Source organism: Pleurodeles waltl, chromosome 3_1 (genome assembly GCF_031143425.1).
Source record: "Pleurodeles waltl isolate 20211129_DDA chromosome 3_1, aPleWal1.hap1.20221129, whole genome shotgun sequence".
Classification (NCBI taxonomy): Eukaryota; Metazoa; Chordata; class Amphibia; order Caudata; family Salamandridae; genus Pleurodeles; species Pleurodeles waltl.
The window spans coordinates 47,259,894-47,280,781 of NC_090440.1; positions in this window are offsets into that span (position 1 = coordinate 47,259,894).

Below are 20,888 nucleotides of genomic sequence, written 5' to 3' on the forward strand. Positions count from 1 at the left end.
TTGAATACTTTATGTCTGGTGCAGGCATAATGTGGCGCAAAGGTTTACATTTGTATTGCGCCACTTTATAAATACAGTGCAGGAGAAAAGCCTCCTTAACGCTACCTTAGCGTAAAATAAAATGATGTTAGGGTGGCTCAAGGTGGTGTTAGGGGCTTGTAAATATGCCCCTAAGTCCCGTAAAGGGAAACATTTATTATTGGGGACAAGGTAGTAATTCGAAGTTATTTACCAGACTGACAAATTCCGACTCGGTATAGATGGATTTTATCTAGTCCTTTGAATATCTAGCTAAATACTGAGCCACACATAACGAGTACTAGTCAGTGAGAATACGGGGTTAGGGGCTGTGAACCTCAATTTTCTCATCTAAAATAACAGCGGGCTGCTGGTTGAATGGGGTAACTGGCCTAGGTTTTGGATGGTTGTCCCCATGAAGAGGTATTGATTGTTTTTAGGTGGATCTCTGGGGCTGACATAATATTTAAGGGACTGGTTACTCCATGGAAGCAACAGTAAAACCCAAGGTCTGCCAACCTGATTTTGGGTTGAACGGATTTCAGGTTTTACGTAGATGGAGTAAAATGTACTCTTTCATGTAAAACTTTCAAGGCCCAATGCAGTAGGGGGCTATCCGAGGTAAGTCATCTGACTGTCCACCCTATTTTGAGTGGAAGGTTGGATTTTTTTAACTGTTACCTCCAGGTATCCTGTTGGCGAGCAACGGTAAAAAAAAGGAAAAAAAAATCCCAACATCAAGGGAGTTAACGCCCCTGGTATGGGGGTCATTAGGTTTTTATTTTTCAGAAACAAACTCCTGCTTTAGGGATTTTGTTTTTGAAAAATTAAGAAACTTTGGAAAAGTTAGATGATCAGTTGTCATGTTTGACGGAGCTGTCCATCATACTTTTCCTACACTGTCAAGAACCGCCATGATGGATAGAGATTTCCACAGTGCTGGCACATATTTTTGCATTTTGCATGATTAGTAAAGGCAGGGAGGCTGACATAAAGTCCTCTGCCATGCTTTCTGCCTTTAGTCCACCCACCGAACCCTAAGTCATGCCTCTGGCTAGAGTGGCACAGTGAGCCAAATACAATGACTTGGAATACTTCCCCAAATAATTGCCATGGTTAGACTATTTGCAATAATTTGTCTCATCAGAATTTGGGTGTTTGATTGCCAGTGGTATGGCTGGAAACAAGAGACTAGGACAGCTTTCCAACCCTTCTACTGCCAATGTTTGTGAATTCAAAAAAGTGGTACATTTGCATCTATTGAAGGAATACTTAAATGGGTGAATATTTACTCTTTCTTGTAAGCAGATCACTATATATATTTAAGTATGAGATCCAAAAAATGAACAAGTTAAAGCCTCTTAGTGAACACAGGAAGATGACCAAAACCAATACAGGCATAGCAGACCTGACGCAGGGCTCCCTGACTCAGATGCAAAGCCAAAAATGCATTTATGTGGATCTGTGACACCCCCAAGTACCTCCCCTAAAGCTATGGCCCTGGACCTACTGATGTTATTTAATGTTTCTGTTGGTTTCTTAAGCAAGAGTGTGTCCAAAGTGAGGTTGACTCTTCTGCGTTTTTTTAATAGGACTTTGTGGCTTTGACCTAATACCGAAAACTAGTTCATGATTAGGTTGTTTTTATTCCCTAGTGGAGAGGAAGTTAATGCTTCACCCAGTCGCACTGCTCGAGGAGGGTGCAAACTCAGTGAAGTCAGCCATACTGCTGGAGGAGTGCGCAAACTACATGAAGTCAATCATACGGCTCAAGGGTGTGCAGACACTAATGAATTCAGCTACACAGGTCAAGGAGGGCACACACTCCACAAAGTCTGCCATACTGATTGAGAAGGAAGCAAACTCCATGGGATCAGCCATACTGCTCGAGGAGGGCGCACACTCTATGGAGTAAGCCATACTGCTCGAGGACGGTGCGAACTCCATGAAGTCAGCCATACTGCTTGAGGAGGCTGCAAACTCCACGGGGTCAGCCATATTGCTCGAGGAGGGCGCAAACTCCACGGGGTCAGCCATACTGCTCGAGGAGGGCGCACACTCTATGGAGTCAGCCATACTGCTCGAGGAGGGTGCGAACTCTATGAAGTCAGCCATACTGCTTGAGGAGGCTGCAAACTCCACGGGGTCAGCCATACTGCTCGAGGAGGGCGCAAACTCCACGGGGTCAGCCATACTGCTTGAGGAGGGTGCGAACTCCATGAAGTCAGCCATACTGCTAGAGGAGGGTGCGAACTCCATGAAGTCAGCCATACTGCTTGAGGAGGGTGCAAACTCCATGAAGTCAGCCATACTGCTTGAGGAGAGTGGAAACTCCTTGAAGTCAATCATACTGCTTGAGGAGGGCGCAAACTCTGTGGGATCAGCCATACTCCTTGAATAGGGGGAGCAATAAGAAGAAGCTGCAGCTGGAGAAGGTTCCTCTTCATGGTCAATGTTGGAAACAAGATTTCCTGTGATCCAACATTTTCTGTTCCCAAGAACAAGAACACGTTTGAAGGTGTATTTTAAGAAGTAACAGCATGCCCATGAGCACACTTACTGATCTAGCCCTCAGCAGACCACAGACCATCTGTCCCTGATCAAGGAGAAGCATGGATGGTTGGAGGCACAAATACAGGCATCAGATCATTGTGGGGGTAAGCGTGAGATACAGACAAGCAAATGGTTTGGGGTTTGACAAAGGGTGACCTGGAATCCTTTTCACTGCACATCCCTAACCACAGCCTCTGGTGACCCAGATTGGCACACTCTACACCCCACAACACTAAAATATTGCCTATGCACTCACTTCATTTCAGGTCCTCGGCCTGCTAGTGTGAAAATGCATGTAATATAGAACAATGGCACATCATGGTTTATGGGGATGGGACAGATGGACTGCCCCATATTGGTAAGTGGGGTAACAGGCCACTCTAATGTGCTCCCATCCGTCAGTTGAGTGAGCGAGGCTAAGGGTTACTTTCCCCAAGTTCTCATAGATGTGTGGTGTGGGAAGGATGAGGCAAATACAATAGCCACCATCAATCGCTTGCAAAAAAATATGGATTTGGTTTCATTTCAACTTCGTTATGTATTTATTTATTCATTCATCTTATTTTATGTAGATTTTCTTTTGTTTTATATTTACCTGTGTACACTGTATTTATGGTACAGTTAATAATCTTTTACATGCTATAGGGTAATTACTATTGCTCATTGTAGTTATGCTTGTAGTGGAAAGTGAGTTCTGGAATTTCGGGTTAAGGGGTGTTGCCTGTGGATTGCAAGCTGACCATACACTTCAGGGGTTGTCGGTCTGATTGTAGCAAAAAACTATAACTTGGTCACAGCCCGGACTTGTCAGCCTCTTGTATTATCTGCTGTGACCCCTCACTACATGTGGCAAGGTAAGGCACGCCCACTTTGTGCGAATACAATTTGAGTGGGATTTTCAGGTAGCACTAGACAGAGATAGCTCCCAACAATAGATGTCAAGTAATCATAATATGAGGTATATTCTAAGTGACATCACACATGCCTTTGATGACATCCCATTGCTGACTTGTGTCACACACCATCCTTCACAGCCCCCTATGTGTTGCTGACCTGGCAGGGTAACGAGGCCAAGTACATAGGATCTTTAAGCCCTTTTCAGTTTCTATTCCTGTGTTTGACCCTTGACACCGTTGGAATAAATGGAAGTACCTAGGCTACCAATGAGTATACCAGGGTGGCAATTGCTATCTTTTGCTATTGCTATTGCTAATTGATATCAATGCCCTTGACCCTGTAGCAGATGGGATCAGTTCTCTTGGCCAGCAGTATGCTCTTGCTCTTTCAGAGCTGATGTTTTTTCAGAGAATTGATCAACGAGAGACTCCTTCTTAGATTTAGCTTGAAGCCACAGATTTTAAGTGATCAACTGAAAAAATATCTTTAGACACACTAGTTGTAGAGTGGATTTAGAAATGCTCACATGTTGATCTCCTCCCCTACTTGATTAATTGTGTGCTTCCACTGTAAAAGAGTGCTTATTTTAAACAGATCATGCTCAATATAGTAAGCCTTAGTTGGTTATGTTGACATGCCAACGATCAAGGCTGTAATTGTGATAGGGGAAAGTTATGTCAGATGCCACAGGTTTTATTCATTAGTTAGTAGTTCGTAAAAAGGCAGTAGGCCTGAATTATAGCCCTATGATCACAAGAAAAAAAGTTGTAAGAAATAGTTGTAAGAGAAGGCTTGTGGCTCTGCTGACATGTTGATTTTCTTCTTTATAGCCATTTGATAGTAAAATAGTTATGTTAGTTTGCTCAGGAAATAGCGTCATTGCTCATATATCATAGGGGCGTTGACCCCATGTCAAATACATCTAGGAATAAAACAGGAAGGGTTTTTGCATAGTAGACTCTCTGAGAAATATCATAAGAACGTTTTTTTTTAACGTTTTGAACAAACACCACAGGCAGGGCTTTACTATATGATACATAGAAAAGTCAGGAGTTTAGATTGTGAGCTTCATGACAAATACAATAGGAAGGGGGTTAGTGCATATTCCCCTTTCGGGTCTGGCCACAGTAAATGCTGGATTTCTCCAGACGGAGAATTAATGTTCCTATCATTGTGTACTTTGGGTCTCACTAAGTAGCTTGATAGCTTCTGTATTAGAGACAATATGGTCATCTTTATGCTCACATTGGTATGTAATCCCTTTCACCCAATAGGCAGTGTTAGACCTGACAGCCTTAGGGTGGTCACTCCTAACTTTTTGCCTGCCTCCCTCCACTTTTTGGACACTGTTTTTGCTGGTTTTTAGGACTCTGCGTTCTTTACCACTGCTAACCAGTGCTAAAGTGCATATGCTCTCCCCCTTAAAACATGTTGACATTGGTTTATACCCAATTGGCTTATTTGATCTACTTGTAAGACCCCAGTAAAGTGCACTACATGTGTCCAGGGCCTGTACATTAAATGCTACTAGTGGGCCTGCAGCACTGATTGTGCCACCCACATACGTAACCTCTTAACCAAGCCTCAGGCCTGTGTGTGCAGTTTTTCTGCCAATTCGACTTGGCATTTAAAATTACTTGCCAAGCCTTAAACTCCCCTTTTTCTACATATAAGTCACCCCTAAGGTAGGCCCTAGATAACCCATAGAGCAGGGTGCTCTGTAGATAAAAGACAGGACATGTACCTGTGCAGTTTATATGTCCTGGTAGTGTAAAACTCCTAAATTCGTTTTTACACTGCTGCAAGGCCTGCTCCTTTCATAGGCTAAAATTAGGGCTATCCTCATATACTGTTTGAGTGGTAGATTCTGATCTGAAAGGAGTAACAAGGTCATATCAAGTATGGCCAGAATGGTAATGCAAAATCCTGCTGACTGGTGAAGTTGGATTTAATATTACTATTTTAGAAATGCCACTTTTAGAAAGTGAGCATTGCTCTGCACTTAAATCCTTCTGTGCCTTACAATCCACGTCTGGCTGGGTTAGTTGAAAGCTCCCTTGTGCATTTCACTCAGACAAACCCCAAACACAGGATGCTCAGTCACACTTGTACACATCTGCATATTGAATGGGTCTTCCTGGGCTGGGAGGGTGGAGGGCCTGACACTTATATGTCTAAGGACAGTAGCCTGCCCTCACACAAAGGACTGCCACACTCCCTACTGGGACCCTGGCAGACAGGATGGAACTGAAAGAGGACCTTGTGCACTTCTAAGCCACTCTTTGAAGTCTCCCCCACTTCAAAGGCACATTTGGGTATTTAAGCAGGGTCTCTGACCCTACCAACTCAGACACTTCTGGACAAGTTACCACTGGAGAAGAATCCCTGAACCACAACTTGCAACCTGCCCAGAGGAACTGCCTGGCTGCCTAAAGGACTCACCTGACTGCTTTTCTGCAAATAGCTGCTGCCCTGCTGTTGCCCTGCTGCCTTGCTGCCCTCAGGCTCTGCTGAGAAGTGCTCTCCAAGGGCTTGGATAGAGCTTGCCTCCTGTTCCTTGAGGTCTCAGGACCAAAAAGACTTCAGCATGCAAATAAGCTCCTTGTGCGGCGTAAATTCAACTCCCAGCCTGCAAGAAAGGACGCACAGCCTGCATTGCGGTGAGAAAATTACCACACACTGAACCGGAACGACGCAGCCTGGCTCCCCGAAGTGGAGATCGACGCACCGCCAGTGTTGCGACCGGAACTTCGATGCACGGCCCACGGAATTGATGCAAAGCTGAGACGTAACGATGCAGCCCGTCTTCCTGAGAGGCATTGACGCAGCTGTGCGGCAGAAATTGCCACGCATCTCCCACTGGATCGACGCAGCTCCTGTGACTTCGTCCTGCACGCCCAGGATTTCAACGCATCGTCCCCAGGGCATTCGAAAAGCCCGCAACCTGAAGAGGACCCAGGTCAGTGTGCAGGAAATTGTCACAAAGCCTTCCCTGCGTGAAAAGTCAACGATGCATCATCTGTGTGTCCCGGAAACATTTACACACACCTCCCTGTTTTCCACACATCTCCTCCTCTGCAGTCCCTTGCAGAGAATTTGAACGCAAACCAGGTACTTTGTGCTTGCAAGAGACATTTGTTGCTAAAGACTAAAAATATCATTGTCTAAGTGATATTTCAACGTGTACTTATTTAGGGGGTTATTCTAACTTTGGAGGAGTGTTAATCCGTCCCAAAAGTGACGGTAAAGTGACGGATATACCACCAGCCATATTACGAGTTCCATAGGATATAATGGACTCGTAATACGGCTGGTGGTAAATCCGTCACTTTTCCGTCACTTTTGGGACGGATTAACACCTCCTCCAAAGTTAGAATAACCCCCTTAGTCTTGATTGTTTTGACCTGCATTTAACCACATAAATATTCTATATTTTTCTAAACACTGCGTGGTGTATTTTTGTGGTGTTATACTGTGTTATTGCATGATTTATTGCACAAATACTTTACACATTGCCTTCTAAGTTAAGCCTGACTGCTCAGTGCCAATCTACCAGAGGGTGGGCACAGGATAATTTGGATTGTGCGTGACTTACCCTTAGTAGAGTGAGGGTCCTTGCTTGGATAGGGGGTAAACTGACTGCCAACCAAAGACCCAATTTCTAACAGGCAGGCTATATTTTGTTGGTTCAAGGACACAAACTTTTAATATTTATTATGTCCAGTAGACAAGTAGGCCCACCCCCCTGCAATACAAACTCTCTTGCTGTCAGTTTAAAGTACCATTTGGAGTTGTGGGATAGAGAATTGTCTGACACTAAGAGAAAAATTGTATCTGTATGTATTAGTTATTCAAAATTGTAGATATGATTCATTAATGCAAAGCCTTTACTACTGGTGTGGGCGCTCCAGGAAAATACAATGATCCATAACTTCAGGTTGTACTACTGAAAGTGGTTCCAGTTTAAACACATATACATATATTTGCAAAATTGAACACTTTGAGGTCATGTATAAGGCTCTCACAATGCATCCGAATTATGAGCAATTATGAGCAAATAGATGCAGAAGCATGAAAGCAAGATGGGCGATTGTTTGCTTACAAAATACAATCTAAATAAAAAATTGCAGCTTGAAAAAAACGTTTTGTTAAACTACTGTACAACTTTAAATACCATGTCTATTTGACATAATTTAATAAATGGTTTGACACATGCAAAGATTTATAATGGTAAAACCATTGTGGGCAACATGAAATAAATTAAGGGCCCCATTCTTAAAGGTAACCCCTAAAGTGCACCCACAGGTCTAAGACTTTGCATTGGTGCAGATGTACGACTTTCAGGAATTCACAAGAGTATACAGAAGTAGGCCTGGAAAACATACTCCTAGCAAACATTTGTAAATTCAATTTTCATTTGAGCAAATATACACATGTATATTCGCTCTTGTGCAATACTGCTGAGTAATTGCAAATTCACTTGTTAAAATTATTCTTATCCTAGGGAGAAATATTTTCCTCCTAAGCCCCACATTTTATCCCTCTCCCTGGAAAACATTGTACTCCTGCCCTTATGAGGAGTAAATGTCTGACTTTTTCCAGTGTTGGAAGATATGCAAGAGGAGTTGTTGAATACCCTCATACGTGTAAATTTGAGGCTATTCACAACTTGCATGAATTTGCAGGAATTATCGCTTCCCAACTACTTTCACCTCCTGTGAAAATCAGAGCATTGCTATGATATATACCTTGATATAACTGAGTCCTAGCATACCCAGAGAGGTGGTATCAGAACTCCAATCTAATGGGAACCCTGCCATAATATGTCACATCACTGCATGACACCAAAAGGGACAAGCAGATATTTTAGAGGACAAGTAGATTCAGAAGCACCCTGTTCATTGGACAAGTAGATATCTTATATTAAACGTGGAGACTAAGGCAGTAGTCATCTCCTTTTAAATTGTGAAGGACTTGACAGAGCTTGTAGGTGTAAACCTTTTAATTGTAAAATAGGTTGCGAATGGGGCCATATAGGAGCATTGTTGTTTCTTAGAACTGAAGCCTGCTGATGTGCAAATTGCCTCATGGTGCACTGATATATCCAGAGCAGGCTACATTTACAAGGGTAGTTCCCATCCTGTTACATTTCTTTAGGGTAAGTGGTTTGCACCTTGGTAAACTTGCAAGTTCTTTATAGGAGGGATTCAAAGATATTTAAACAGACAATTTGTAAATATCTATCATTTTGAGTGTAGTATTTAGCTGTGTGTGCATTAAAATATGTTTTCCTTTCTAAAGAAAGGATGGATGGACATTAATTTATTTAGTGTTAATGTTGTGCATTGCTGTGCTCTGATTTCTAGCCTTCAGCAACTCCTCCAGTCAGCCTTGTAATACTCTGCCTATGCTTGTGTGAGGAATTGGGTTGTTGGTTTATTGGGATGTGAGCCCCGGTCAAGCAGCAACTACAATTTCTGTCAGGGTAAGACACAAGCAAACCCCAAATTAACCTGTGCTCGCCCTCTGGTAGCTTGGCACAGAGCAATCATGCTGAACTTGAATGCAGTATGTAAAGTATTTGTGCAAACCTTAAAACTGTGAAAATACCATACAAAAAGGATCCCACTCCAGATTAGAAAAATACATCTTAATTTAATAAATGAAAAAGACCAAAACAACAAACTTCCAATAGGTAAAACTTGAGTTATGAATTTTTAAAGAACAAACTGTAAAACAGCCTTTAAAGAGATAGAGTGCAGGCTGGCTACAGGGGCTCAGTTAGGCCTGCTGAACCAATGTACCTTAAATGCTTGTTGCAGAGTGTTGCGTGGGTCTGAAACTGAGATGCGTTGAACAGCTAGGGCGAATTGTTGGTTCTGAGATGCAGCAAGGCTGGGGTGTGAGATCCTGATGTGTCGAGGTCAGAGATCCTGTCATTGAGGCTTGCTATGTGAAGACGGGTGTCGAGGATGCATGGCACAGTCGAGACAATACATTGCTTCAGATCCACGCAGTAGTAGCAATGTGAAAGTTCGGCGCTGAGGCTGCCATCGATGAGGGATGCAGGTAGCTTGCACTGGGGAAATCCTCACATAGTAGCAGTTGTGAAGGTAATGCAAGTCTGTTGTGTTAGTACCGACCATTCAATTGCTTTGATATGCCAGTTCTGTTCCACTTAACAACAGCAATGCGTCCGTTTTGCTCCGGCAGCAGAGGATGCATCAGTTCCACTGGAGCAAGCACCTTAGGCATATTTCCAAAGGTCCAGGACTGGGGCGGCTTAAAGTGGCAGGGTAGACTCACAAATGGCAGTGTTCAGGTGCAGAAGCACAGTGGTTGGAAGTCTTCAGATCAGGAGCCCATTCAAATAGCCCTTGGAGTCACTCTGGGTTCTGCATTTGAGAGATGCAGGCCCAGTCCTTCTCACTCCCAGGCAAGAGAGCAGCAGGCAGCAAGTCAGCACAGCAAAGCAGGAGTCCAGCAGAGTAGAAGTCCAAGAGAGTGGCAAGAATTCAGCAGCACAGTTGTCCTTCTTCCTGGCAGAGTATCCACAGGTCCAGAAGTGTACTGAAGTGGTGGTTTCATAAGTCTAATACGTATTGGCAGTTGGGCCTTTGAAGTGAGGGAGACTTCAAAGACATGCCTTTGAAGTCCCTGCCCTTCCTACCCTGGCTCCAGCCTCACTACAGGATGTTATGCAGCCCTTTGTGTGTGGACAGGACACAGCCTTTTCAGGTGTAAGTGAGGCTGTGCCCAGCTCCTCCCTCCCATCTTGCCCAGAATGACCTATCAAGGCCCATCAGGTCACACCCATTGTGTGCGGCTGTCTAGGAGGACTACACAAAGCCTAGATATCACCACGCCCCAGAAATGCAAGCAAAGACAGCAGGAGGCACTTAGGCGGTCATTCCGACCGTGGCGGTCGGCGGTGAAGCGGCAGTAAGACGGCCAACAGGCTGGCGGTCTTTTTTCATGTATTCTGGCCATGGCCAGTCGCAGGCTTCACCGTTCCGACCGCTACGGCGGTAACGACCGCCGGGCTGGAGACCTGGGTCTCCAGCCCGGCGGTCGTCACATACCGCCGGCGGTATTCCAACCCGCCTGACCCCGGCTTACCGCCATGGATTTCATGCGGTTTGGGACCGCCATGAAATCCATGGCGGTAAGCATTATCAGTGCCAGGGCATCCCTTCCCTGGCACTGATAGGGGTCTCCCCCACCCCCAACCCCCACCCCAACTCCCTCCCCTACCCCCCCACCACCCCTGCCACCCTCAAAAGGTTGCAGGACCCCCCTCCCCCACCCCCGACACACATACACACATACACGCACGCATTCATGCACATACACACACCCCCCGCATTCATGCATGCAATCATGCACATACACACACCCCCCCGCATTCATGCACGCAATCATGCACATACACACACCCCCGCATTCATGCACGCACTCATGCACATACACACCCCCCCCGCATTCATGCATGCAATCATACACATACACACACCCCCCCGCATTCATGCACGCACTCATGCACATACACACCCCCCCGCATTCATGCACGCAATCATGCACATACACACACCCCCCGCATTCATGCACGCAATCATACGCCCCCTCAACATACACACACGCACACCCCCATGCACGCACACAACTCACAACACCCCCCACCCCCCTTCCCTAGCGGACGATCACCTTACCTGTTCCGGTGATCCTCCGGGAGGGAACGGGACCCATGGGGGCAGCTCCGCCGACACGCCACCCCAACAGAACACCGCCACAGCGAATCACAGGTCGTGATTCGCTGGGCGGTGTTCTGTTGGCGTGGCGGTGGAGGTGGAGCTACCTCCACTTCCCCGCCTGCATGGCTGTTGGCGGCTCTTCGTCCGGAAACGGGCAGAGCGCTGCCAGCAGTCAGAATGGCCAGTGCGGAAGACCGCCAGCACTGGCGGTCTTCCGTACGGCGGTCCCTCGGCGGTCGATTAAAAAGACCGCCGAGGTCGGAATGACCCCCTTAGTGGCTAAAGTAAGTAAGAAAATATTAATTTTCTAAAAGTGGTATTTTCAGTATTGCAATTTAAAATCCTACGTCACCATGGATTTTGATTTGAAATTGTGATTCCTTAGAAACCAAACTTGGAAAATCCATCTCTTTCCAATTGAAAGGTATTCTTGTAAAATGTTATAAGGCAACTCCAATGTTATCCTATTGAAGAGAAAGGCCTTGAAGTAGTGAATAATGAATTTAAGAGTTTTTCACTACAAGGACATGCAAAACGTAAAAGTACATGTCCATCTTTTTTAATACTTTGCACCCTGCTCTTGGTGCTGCCTAAGGCCTAACTTAGGGGTGGCTTATGTGTATTAAACGGAAGGTATGGGCCTGGTCAAAAGTTTATTTGGCCAGGTCCAAATGGTGATTTAAAACTGCACACACAGTCTCTTCAATGGCAGGCCTGATACATGTTTAAAGGGCTACTTAAGTGGGTGGCACAATCAGTTCTGTAGACCCACTAGTAGCATTTAATTTATCGGCCCTAGGCACATGTAGAGCATTTAACTAGGGACTTATAAGTAAATTCATAATGCCAATTGGGGATAGGTCAATGTTTCCATGTCTTAGGGAAAGAGCACAGGTGCTTTAGCACTGGCCAGCAGTGGTAAAGTGCTCAGAATCCTAAGGCTGCATCCCAATCCATTGTTATTTTGAACACCATGCCACCTCAGATTCCAGTCTGAGGTGGCATGGTGTGCAAAATAGCGATGGATTGAGATGCAGCTCAAAATTATTACAAGTGACTGAGAATAAATTTGTTTTGTATACATATTTTGCCACCCTAAGAGGGGTGGGTATCCCCAGACACTGTGTCACTGGAACCAAGCTTTACCTGGCTGATGAGCCCATAACTAGGACAAAGCCAGTCCTAGGTTGCTTGCGTTCAGGTTCAGAGAGGACCTGGGTTGGCAGGTCTGGATGGAATGTTCCTATTGGAGCAAGGTCAAGACTGATTTGCATATGGCTGGGTCCAATCTGAGGTGGCATGGTGTGCAAACTAATGACGGTTTAGGATGCAGCCTGAGTGATCACCAGTGGCTGAGAATAATTCCATCCATCACTGTTTTGTATACTTATTCTATTGCTCAAGTGGGACGGGTATGCCCAGATTTGGATCTTTAGCACACTAAGGCGGTCATTATGACCATGGCGGTGTGGGCCGCCATGCCGGCGGTAACGGGAAATCCAGCCTGCCGGCATGGCGGCCCACACCACCACATAATGAAACCATGGCGGCCCTCACCCACCGCCAGGCTGCCTCCGTCAGGCAGCCTGGCGGCGGTCAGCATCATCATCCGACAGGGCAGCGGTGCTGCCCCTCGGATAATGATCCCTCAGCCTCCAGCCTTTCCTTGGTGGGTTTACCAAGGTGCAAACCACTTCCCCGCCAGGGAAAGGCTGGAGGAAGGGGTGCACCGGGGCACCCCTGGGGACCCCTGCACTGCCCATGCACTTGGCATGGGCAGTGCCCCATCGCTCATCCTGGAGAGAGTGCATCAAACATTCAATTACCTTTTAGTCATATTACAGTAAACCTTAGGTATAGTCAGTACATTTATGGAGAGCATAGCAAGCCTCAGGACATTAAACTACTGGTTACACATGTTCATGTTTTTATACTAAATGTAGTTTGATAGTAAGGAACATTGTCTATGATTCATAAGATGTGAATGTATCCCATAATTGCATTGAAAAGCTATGTTAGACCTATTGCTTACAAACAACGATAGAGTATTTAATTTGTAAAAAGAAAAAAAAGAAAAATAGGTGCAGGGACTTAAAGGTTTTTCCCAGGAGCTGCCCACTTCCGAATGCCAAAACTCTAAACTGCCAAGGTGACTGGTCTTGATTCCACCTCAGTCCTCTTTCTTTCATCCCTTGCATTTTTAGCCTCTTTACATCATTCTTACAGGTCCTTCCCCCCCTCTGGTTTTCCTGATCTTTCTTCCTTCCTGTTCTGCCTAACGTATTACATTCACACCTATAGGCTATGACAGTGCTTTAGAATAATGGTAGTGCACCACCCTCCAAAGAAATATAGATATTTTAAAATCCAGTCCTTTAATGTGAGATTATGAAAGTCTTCTTTTTATTCTCTTTCTCTTTTCAGTAATGTGCACAATCATAACAGCAACAGCCAACATGTTTCGTCCTCCAACATAGGACTTCTTCAGGGCTAGTCAATCAATTTCACACTGGTTAGTCATATCTTGTTTCTCTCGTGCCCTTTTTCTCTCCAATTATACATCAGCCTCCATAATTATACTCCAAAACATTCTGATGGGCATGACTGCTCCTCCTATTCTTCACCATGGGCTGGAGAACTACTCCCACTGAAGGATTCTAGATTTGGCTGCTCAGGCAGAATAGACACCTGATTCAAAAGTTGTTTGTGTTCTAGTCTGTGGATCTGGGAGAGTGCTCCTGAGTCTGCGTGGCATCTAGGCAGTCTAGGCTATGACAGTGCTTATTTCATTTATTTTCTGCCCATAACAGCTAGGATTCACAAATTAAAACTGCTCTGGAGCATTTATTCAAATCAATCATGACTGAGCAATTTGATGATTCTCATCATCTGTTTTGCATGTTCAACTATTTACTTTTCCCTCCTTCTCCCAACTCTTCTTCTTTTCCTTTAGAGACTTCTGATAAAATGGCTTCATAATTTCAAACAAAATCTCCGACATCAATGCTACTTTTCCATCTTCTTCAGATACCTCTTCTATTCGTTTTGACCCTTCTCCTTTTCTAGAATCCTCTCTACTCATCTACCAGTTGGTCACGAAGAAGTCTACTCTTGGGAATCAATGTTCATTCTTATCTGCCCAGAGAAAGACCTACTGAATCTCCTACTGATCCACTAGTATCCCAGTGGTGAAGAATGTGTATCCTCCTCTATTTCTGGCCTCTTTCTTTCATTTATTAAATCTGCTGCTGTTTTACCTCTACTCAAAAGGCCTGCTCTCAATCCTATTGTTCTCTCTAAAGTTTGGCCTATTTCTTTGCTTCCTGTTCATTCTAAATTATTGGAACACATTATATTTTATCAACTGTCGTCTTTTCTTTGGGCTGTTCAGTCTGATTTTTTGTCTGGTCATATGTTAGTAAATGTGGAAGGGACAGAGGAGAATGGCCGAAAAAGCGGTTGTATTGATGGCTAAAGGGGGGGGGGGTCACTTCAGAGACGCCTAGGTAGAAGTTCAGTAAGGGAAATACACCCACTCACAAAAGCGTCACCACCTTTCTATTCTCAAACTGTACTTCTAAAGTTACTACAACCAAAAGGTACCCAAAAATGTTGTAAATGTACTCCAGCTCAGACCTAGTATCAGACCTAGGAGCTTATTTGCAACCCCTTGCGCCACCGGTGGGTCTCTTTTTATAGGGGAAAAAGTGACACATCATTGGCGCAAGGGGCTTGTAAATAAGCCCCCTAGTGTCCAAGAGCAGCTATAGCCACTTAAAGTTATTGCAACACATTCCTGTAGAAAATAATGGAGGTAGAGACATAAGATGAAACTCCATAAGAAATAATGTTAAAATAAATAGTTGAATTATATGTATATACATGGTCAATTTCTTACAAATAAATTATAAATAAGTATTATTTTATTTTACAAGTATTTAATGGATGTTTTTCATATTAAAAAGGTGAATGTATTTTAAAAAATATTAAATTATTTTGATGCTGAACTTTTTGTAATTGTGAATGCATTATACATATCAGCATTTTACTTTAGGTGGATTAAATATATTTTTTAAATGTTTAAAAGGTAAATTTACTTCAATTTAATATAATTACATTTAAGAACAAATAATTTTTAAAATAAGTTAGTAGAGTAACATTTCAAAAAATATATGTATCATTTAAAATGCATGTATAAAATTATTCAACATTAAAATGTGACATTCCTCGTTATTTATGGAATAACCTTTTGATTGAAATCTGCTCCGCTACTATCCGTTCTGTTTTTAGGCAATTACTGAAGGAACATCTGTTGGCTTTAGACGAACCAGTATACCTTTGTTGTACCTATGGAGACCCAAAGGCCCTCATTACGAATTCCGCGGATGGTTTAGACCATCCGCCGAACTTCCGACGGGGAGGTTGCTGTCATACTGGCTACCTCCCCGTCGGGCCCATTCAGAGTTTCCTGCTAGGTCAGCAGGTGGAAACCTGAGATTTCACCCGCTGGCCTAGCAAGAAACAGCCTACCGCATTGTCTCCGGCTCGTAATCAAGCCAGCGGCAATGCAGTAAGATGCAGGGTGCACTAGCACCCTCACAAAGTTCACTGTCTGTCAAGTACATGGGCAGTGCAGGGGCCCCCCTGGGGCCCTCTGCACCCGTTATCCACCAGCCTTTTCATGGCGGTGCTACTGCCATGAAACGTCTGGCAGAGAACGAGGTCGTAATCCCCGGGGCAGGTCTAGAGACCGCCATACTCTTAATCGGGGCCTCTGTGTTTTTTCTTTACATATTGCACCGTTTTGATATTTCTCTACGTAAAGTGCCTTGAATGCAGGTGCTATAGTAAACATAATGAAACAAGAATTTAGATAAGATTAAGCTGCAAATTGAGCCTTTGAGCTTTGCTCCATGTGGTAGTCTTGCAGCATGGAAAGCAAACTCGTTCGTATTGAACCTCCAGAAGGGATACAATGACTCCCACCCAGCAAATGATGATTTGTACTGATGAGGAAGGATGCTTCTAATGTAGAAGGAGCACTCCTTAGCAGTTAACTAGACATCTTTTATTTCCTCAGGGATGGTGGGGTACAGCATTATTGGGGTGAGCAGCCGTGAAAAGAGAGGATTACGGGCATATGTCTATTGTATTGATCGGTCATCTATCAGAGCTATGGACAGGTTCAAAGGGTCGGAGAATTACATTCATCCAGTCCTTTGACTGCATGGTCCTTGTTTGCTACTTCCATGGTGCAGCACAGGTGGAGTAGGGACGAAGCTGAGCTCCTGCCCCTACACCAGTTTCAGCTGATGCACATCCCTACATGATGAAACTAGCCCCAACGTCTCTGGATCCAAACTACATTTTGCAGACCTGGTGATAACCGAGTTGGGGACACTGAGCCCCTCATAATGGTGACCAGTCAAATATTCTTGGGAGGTAGCACTCCTGGAGGGATTCATTTTGCCACTCCTAAGCAGGGCCACAATGTTTTTGTGACAAGATGACTCCCTGGAAGACCAGTTTGTTTTTGCTGAGTACTGTATTGGCACCAGTCAGCTGCCATTTCCTTGACAAGATAGGAGTGGGCGGAACTTGCTGAGTTATAAACATTCTGTGAGATTCTGTGAAGTTCTTCCAACAGGAGGAAAATAAGCACGTCCTGATGCTCGCACTGCCATTTAGTTCCAGTAGCACAAGCAGTGCTGAAAAGTCAGCATGAATGGCACCATATGGTGCACAAAAGTATGTGGCTGTTTGAGTTAATTTTGCTTCTGGTCAAGTAGAAAATGTACTCAAGTGGCAGCAAATCTACTCGTGAAGCAGCCCTCTGACTGTGACTGCCCACATTAGAAAATGGCACTAGAGGATGCTGAATCTCACTCTAGCCTTGTGGGAAAACATTCGGTCATGTGGCGATTGGTAGAAGTTGGCCAGAACTACATGTTACAAGAGTAACATGGAGTCGCCAAATTCTGCCGATTCCCTGGGTGGAATTAAACATTCTGCTCGCCCCTAGACAAAACTCTTATCTTGGAAAAGTCCTCTCTTATTAGGAGGAAGCACATATTGGCATGTATATGAAGGAGACACTGTTTAGAAGACACATTTCTGTCAAATTTTAAAAGAAAAGGCTGAGATATTTCTACAGGAATAGACTGTTTGAATGTGGTTATACATGTGTGATGTGCAACAGGTACCCTTGTGCTGGAATGATTAGACTTAAGGTCTGTATATTCACACCTTTGCTAACAGTGTGTGCACTTGGTTGCACTCAATATTAATAATGGCTGGAAATTATTCCTACCATGTATATTACTTCACCAAATGCTGTGTGAGTGGCAACTTGTGTCAATCACTATTTTACGGTTTATTTGTTATTTTCTGTTCCAAATTGATGGTTTAGCAAACACATGGTTATCCCTTGGTCCAGAGTACCTACAGTCTGTGGGCCCAATTCAAAGTATAACTTTACACCTGAGGTCTAACTTTACACCTGAAGTCTAAGTTTAGACCTGAAGTCTAACTTAGACCAAAACTCTAACTTTACTAATTTTCAGTAATCAGAAAGGTAAGTTACTACTAGCAAGTTTACTATTAGTAAACTTACAGTAATAAAGTTACTATTCAAATTACTAGTAGAAAGATGCTAGTAGTAACTTACCTTTGTGAATACCGAAAAGTAGTAAAGATAGACTTTTGGTCTAAGTTAGACTTTTGGTCTAAACTTAGACTTCAGGTCTAAACTTGGACTTCAGGTGTAAAGTTAAACTTTAGGTCTAAACATAGACTTCAGGTCTAAAGTTAGACTTTTGGTCTAACTTTACCTTTGTGAATTGTCCCCTAGGTGTTTGCCTTTTGTGTAAAGACAGCGAAGCAGCTTCTTCCTAGTAAAGGTGTTAGACCTGACAGCTTTAGGGTGGTCACCCCTAACTTTTTGCCTGCCTCCCTCCATTTTCTAGATACTGTTTTTGCTGGTTCTAAGACTCTGCACACTTTACCACTGCTAACCAGTGCGAAAGTGCATATGCTCTTTCCCCTTAAACATGGCAACATTGGATCTTACCCAATTGGATTATTTAATTTACTTATAAGTCCCTAGTAAAGTGCACTGTCTGTGCCCAGGGCCTGCAGATTAAATGCTACTAGTGGGCCTGCAGCACTGGTTGTGCCACCCACTTAAGTCGCTCCTTAACCTTGTCTCACGCCTGCCATTGCAAGGCCTGTGTGTGCAGTTTCACTGCCAATTCGACTTGGCATTTAAAAGTACTTGCCAAGCCTAAAACTCCCCTTTTTCTACATATAAGTCACCCCTAAGGTATGCCCTAGGTAACCCATAGGGGAGGGTGCTGTGTAGGCAAAAGGCAGGACATGTACCTATGTAGTTTACATGTCCTGGTAGTGTAAAACTCCTAAATTTGTTACACTACCGTGAGGCCTGCTCCCTTCATAGGCTAACATTGGGGCTACCCTCATATATTGTTTGAGTGGTAGCTGTTGATCTGAAAGGAGTAGGAAGGTCATATTTAGTATGGCCAGAATGGTGATACAAAATCCTGCTGACTGGTGAAGTTGGATTTAATATTACTATTTTAGAAATGCCACTATTAGAAAGTGAGCATTTCTCTGCACATAAATCCTTCTGTGCCTTACAATCCAAGTCTGGCTGGGATTAGTTGACTGCTCCTTGTGCATTCACTCAGACAAACCCCAAACACAGGATACTCAGCCTCACTTGCATACATCTGCATTTTGAATGGGTCTTCCTGGGCTGGGAGGGTGGAGGGCCTGACACTTACATGTCAAAGGACAGTTGCCTGCCCTCACACAAAGGACTGCCACACCCCCTACTGGGACCCTGGCAGACAGGATTGAACTGAAAGGGGAACGTGTGCACTTCTAAGCCCCTCTTTGAAGTCTCCCCCACTTCAAAGGCACATTTGGGGATTTAAACAGGGCCTCTGCCCCTACCAACTCAGACACTTCCTGGAGAAGAGAACCTGAACCAGAACCTGCATCCTGCCAAGAAGAACTGCCTGGCTGCCCAAAGGACTCACCGAACTGCTTTCTGTGAAGGACTGCTGCCTTGCTGTTGCCCTGCTGCCTTGCTGCTCTCTGGCTGTGGTGAGAAGTGCTCTCCAAGGGCTTGGATAGAACCTGTTCCCTGAAGTATCAGGACCAAAATGACTTCATCTCTACAAGAAGGACTCCTTGTGCAGCGAAAATTGATGCACAGCCTGCCAGAAACGATGCACAGCGACTCCATCTCTGACCTTGCCAGCACCCACGCACTCGCCTCTACGGACTACATCCTCCTCGGGGACCTTAACTTCCACCTCGAGAACAACAACGACGCCAACTCCTCCACCCTGTTGGACAACCTCGCCAACCTCGGCCTCAGACAACTCGTCACCACACCCACCCACGCAGCCGGCCACACGCTTGACCCCATCTTCTCCACAAGCGCCCACGTCACCTTCAATCACACCACCGAACTCCACTGGACCGACCACCACTGCATCCATTTCACCTTCCAGAAACAGGTCAAGCACCACCGCATCCTACAGCCACCCCACCACCACTGGAGCAAAGTCACCAAAGACCAGCTGACCAGTGCCCTCGCCCAGAACCCGCCTACCGACCCCACCGACCCAGACACCGCCGCCCACAACCTCAGACAGTGGATCAACGACTGCGCCAACTCCCTCGCACCACTCAAGAAGACCACCAATAACCAAGCCACCAAGAAAGCCACCTGGTTCACCGAGGAGCTCCAGACCTCCAAGAGCAACTGCTGGAAACTCAAGTATAAATGGCTCACCGAACACACACCTGACAGCCTCGCGGCCCACAAGGACGCCACCCGCAGACACCACCAACTAATCAGACTAGCCAAGAGATCCTCCTTCAAAGACCGCCTAGATAACAACGGACACGACAGCAAAGAGCTCTTCAGCATCGTGAAAGAACTCTCCAACCCCAGCGCCAACGTCAATGACATTCCTCCCTCTCAAGAGCTCTGCGACTCACTGGCCACCTTCTTCCACCGAAAGATCACCGACATCCACAACAGCTTCAACACCACAGCCGCCCCCACCGCACCAGACACCACCCCCGCAAACACCACTCACACCAGCCGCCTGACCTCCTGGGCCAACGTCAGCAACACCGAGACACGCAAGTTCATGAACTCCATCCACTCCGGATCACCATCAGACCCATGCCCTCACCACGTGTACAGCAAAGTCGATGCAGCCATCGCTCCCCAACTACGGAAGGTCATCAACATCTCCTTCGAAACAGCAACATTCCCGGAAAGCTGGAAACACGCCGAAATCAACACCCTCCTTAAGAAGCCCAAAGCAGACCCCCAGGACCTCAAGAACTTCCGACCCATCTCCCAACTCCCGTTCCCGGCGAAGGTCATCGAGAAAATCGTCAACACACAACTGACTCGCCACCTCGAAGACAACGACATCCTGGACCCCTCCCAGTCTGGCTTCAGACAAAACCACAGCACCGAGACCGCTCTCCTCGCAGCCACAGTTGACATCAGACGCCAAATGGACAACGGTGAAACATCAGCCCTCATCCTCCTGGACCTATCAGCCGCCTTCCACACGGTATGCCATCGCACTCTAAGAACACGCCTCCTCAAAATCGGAA